The sequence below is a fragment of the Adiantum capillus-veneris genome, chromosome 5 (genome assembly GCF_014529385.1).
Source record: "Adiantum capillus-veneris isolate H3 chromosome 5, ASM1452938v2, whole genome shotgun sequence".
Lineage (NCBI taxonomy): Eukaryota > Viridiplantae > Streptophyta > Polypodiopsida > Polypodiales > Pteridaceae > Adiantum > Adiantum capillus-veneris.
In genome coordinates, this window is record NC_140935.1 from 105,174,747 (window position 1) to 105,179,310 (window position 4,564).

Here is a 4,564-nt window from a genome sequence, read left to right on the forward strand (position 1 = left end):
GGCAAAATGGATCCTTCTCCTACTTCAATGATAGAGCTCAAAAAGAAAATTAGACAATTGTTGATTACGATCGTCAGTGCACTAGATCCTGACGATATAGCGCAGATTGTTGCAGATGAGTCTAAATTTCAATCATTATACAGCGAGATTGCCCGCAAAATGTTGTTATATCCAGACAAAACAACCGAATCAATAAACTCATTACTGAGCAGTTGGGTGGGCAATTTGGCCAAGGTGGCCTCTGATTTGAAAGAGGAATGCCCTCAAGAAGTAGACAAGGGTAAGCTAGAGCATTGGAACACTAGATGGAGAGCTAAAAAGGAGAGGTCAAGGCGAGCATCCCACATAGACACACAATTTGGCCTAAGCAAGAAAATGTGAATGGCTGTCACCAGAGTTGTGGGGAGCAGCCAAGTTGGAGAACCGTTTATTGAGGAGGCTGCCATTGAGGGAACATCGGGTTCTACTGCTTCTGCCAGTCACCTGGAGAGCAGTATATACAATTCTAAATGTAGTATGACTCTGGTCAAAGTTGGTTCAATTTCCAAATTCTCTTCAATCTCTTCTAAAGTACATGTAGTTTCTACTTCATGAGATTCCCCTTGCAGCTCACTGTCTTTGTCCACCTTATCATTGGTTACATCATAAGTCCAACACGGCATCTCCTCTTTGTAGTTCTCACCTTGCACTCTTGCCAATAGCCGATGGTTGCAATACATATACACCAATTTTTCAGTTCTTGAATTTAGAAGGCGGTTTCTGATGGTGGAATGTACATATTTATATGAACTCCAGTTTCTCTCAGAACTTGAATTGGATGTACATTGGGCTAGGATTTTAATAGCTAGGCGTTTAAGGGTGGGTGCACTACCACCATTCATCATCCACCACTTCCACGCTGGTTGCTCCGTGGCAAGTTTCTGCACAAATTCTATACCAAACTTACCCTCTTTGAGTTTAAACTTCGTAAGATCAGTAACACCTGATGCATGCTCATCGAGATCAGCATAAAACCTGCCTATCACATCATAAAAGTCTTCCAGCACCTCCTCATCAAGTTTGTCTATTTCCATTTCCCAATACTCTAGATCCAATAAGAAATCTATGCTGTGTAGTGGACTATGTGCTCCAACCCATCGACCATGCACATACTTTCTCAGAATTTCTCTCCTCTTTTGAGTGAATGGTGTCTTCCAAGGCTTCACAATTGGCTCTTGGGGCTCCTCTGGATTTGCAAGGCTTTCTTGAACACTCCACCAAGCCATCCACACCTTACCTATGTTAGGCAAGGCAGAATCCAGTTGGCGTAATGCGAGCATAATTGGCATCATGACATTGTGCACATCCACCGCATCATCCCAGAAGTGGCGATCAGCTAGTAGATCTCTGATCACCCCTATTTTTCTTTTTATCTTCTCCCTTTGACCGACCTCCCATTCTGAAAAAGTGGCACAAACAAATGTCTCCATCACAACATTCTTATTTTTTATTAGTGATTCTACGGTATAGTAGTTGGTGCAAAATCTAGTTTTGCACGGCAATTTTAACATAGTAGACATCCTCTGACGGTACATGTCAAGAACCCTCTGACGCTTCAAAACAAACTTGACTATTAAGCGAGCATTGTCTACTATCCATTTGAACCACTCTGTGTCATTACTCTTGTACCAATCTTGCAATACCAAGTTCAAGCTGTGTGTACTGCAACCAGCACTATATAGGTGAGAGAAGCGACTTTCAAGTATCGTACCTGCAGCCCTACAATTTTTGGCATTGTCCATGATTACTTGGACAACATTTTCTTTTCCAAGTTCCTCAACTGTGTCGCCAATGATGTCAGCTATAAAACTGCCAGACTTTATTTGACCAGAGATATCCATAGCTTTGATAAAAAATTCACCACGAGGATATACAAGCATGATGTTTATCAATGTCCGCCTTTGAACATTGGACCAACCATCACTAACTATGGTGTATCCAGATTGTTCTGTTGCATTTAATATTACCCTTTGAATATCCTGTTGTGTGCTTGTGTAACATTTATCCAACAGTTGGTTTCTCATATGGTGATATGTTGGGAGGGGTAAATCCAGCACCATACTCCCCAATGCGTTTCCAAGCTGAATTCCATGCATCACGGGTGACAATGGCCAATGATCCCCCAGTGAAATAGACGGCTTTAGCTAGTGCAAGTTGTGCTTCTTCTAAGGCAAGCATTTTGAAGCTCGTCTGTAAGCTAACCTGTCTACTTTTTGACGATCCTACCTGAAAGTCAGGAGATCCATGGTTTGGAGGTGTAGTTCCATCGATATGAGAAGTTGGTTCCCTGCTTTGAGTGCTTCCATTGGTGGGCGTTACACCCAATGATCCCTCGCCCTGGTTTGATCTTATCGATACCGGGGTGTGATGATCGAAAGTAGAGAGTTTTGATCTTTTGCTCGTGGAAATTAGCTTACCAATTAAAGCTTTTAAGCGCATAGCTGCTTCTTCTGCACCTAAGCCCTTGCACTTTCCTCCTTGGATTCTGGTATTGCCACCTAGCAAATGATCCCTTATTCTTGGTGCTCCTCCAGATTTCTCTTCGCCACAAAAGTTACATTTCCAATCTTGATACTTATTTAAATTTGTGGCAAAATTCCACTCGGGTCCTAGAATTTTTTCACCTGCCTTTTGCTTGCCCTGCGAAGTGGTGCCCTACGAAGCAGGACCTGGCATCGAGGTAGGAGGTCTCCTCAAGGAAGCCAGGCTTGAGACACCAACATCACAACTCACATTCCCGGTGAAGACATACTTATTGGATGCCTGCAATACCAATAAACATAGCTCAATATGCTATCTCTTCTTTCAAGTATTATTCAAACCAAACATTAGTGTTATAATCAATATCACACACAAGCGTAGTAGTGAAGCCTGAAGGGAATAAACCTCAATCTACTCAAATATGAGCAAGCAAATACAACGGTGAATCAAATATGTGATCAGTCCATCCCAAAAGTAGAGATATCGACCCAAAGATTCACCTTCCTACCTCCTTTCATGAATCGGTCCAGTCCAAAAAAGAACTAATGACCCATGATTGGAGCTCTAATCGAAATAGCAAGCAAATACAACGGTGAATCAAACATGTGATCAGTCCATCCCAAAAGTAGAGATATCGACCCAAAGATTCACCTTTCTACCTCCTTTCATGAATCAGTCCAATCCAAAAAAGAACTAATGACCCATGATTGGAGCTCTAATCGGAATAGCAAGCAAATACAGCGGTGAATCAAACATGTGATCAGTCCATCCCAAAAGTAGAGATATCGACCCAAAGATTCACCTTTCTACCTCCTTTCATGAATCAGTCCAGTCCAAAAAAGAACTAATGACCCATGATTGGAGCTCTAATCGGAATAGCAAGCAAATACAACGGTGAATCAAACATGTAATCAGTCCATCCAAAAAGTAGAGATAACGACCCAAAGATTCACCTTTTTATCTCTTTTCAAGAATCAATTCAGTCCAAAAAAGAACTAATGACCCATGATAGAAGTTCTAATCAATATAGCAATCAATTTAGCAAATATAACGGTGAACCAAACATGAGATCAGTCCATCCCAAATGTAGAGATACCGACCCAAAGATTCACCTTTCTACCTCCTTTCAAGAATCAGTTCAGTCCAAAAAATAAATAATGATCCATGATCAGAGTTACATTAAGTTTTAATTTTTTTTTAAAGACCATTCAGTTTTTTACCTTTAGTTTTTCTTCTAAATTTTAAAGGATGACCAAATTTAGAGGAAGAGGTGATGTGATGTGACATCTATAAAAGGGTTATATAGAGCCGCCAAATATGGAGGGGGTACACGACGGGCCCGGCGGGATTCTTGCTTGTCTCGCCGGGTTTCATATTAAACCCGCCGGGCCTGCCGGGATTGTTTGTTGTCCCGCCGGTTCTACGTTTTCTACCGGTTTTCGTAGGTCATGACATTAGATATGTTATTAACATGAAAAAGATAGTGATAATAACAACAATAATTAAAATTTAACAAAATGCATCATCACGTAATTAAAATCCCTCATTCCTACTGAAGACACACACATGATGAAGACAATAATATTTGTGTTAACTCCTATTTTGTGTTATAGAAATGGCATATATTCACAACAATGGATGATTCGACTGTACAACCACAACTCCAACTCAACAACACTACAAGTTCCGTTATCTACATTCAATTCCCCATGCCTATGTGTTTGCTTCACGCAACACAAAAATGCAACAGGACATGGCATGGCTTTTATTTCTTATAATTTTTAGAGAGACCACGGTGCCAACACTCCCCACGATACTTTTGTGTGGCACTTTTGCATGACGTGTCATGTACGGTTAGCAGTTTCACTTTGCACTTGACTGCAAGACAAAATGTTTAGCTATTCACATAGCTTTTATGTAGTTTGACTCAAACATTGTCTTCCGACTTGCATAATTGGATATCCGTACATAATTATCAGGTCGGTACTGTGATTCAATTTTTATAGTCTATTTGTGTTAACTTCTTTTTTGTGTGTTTGATAGA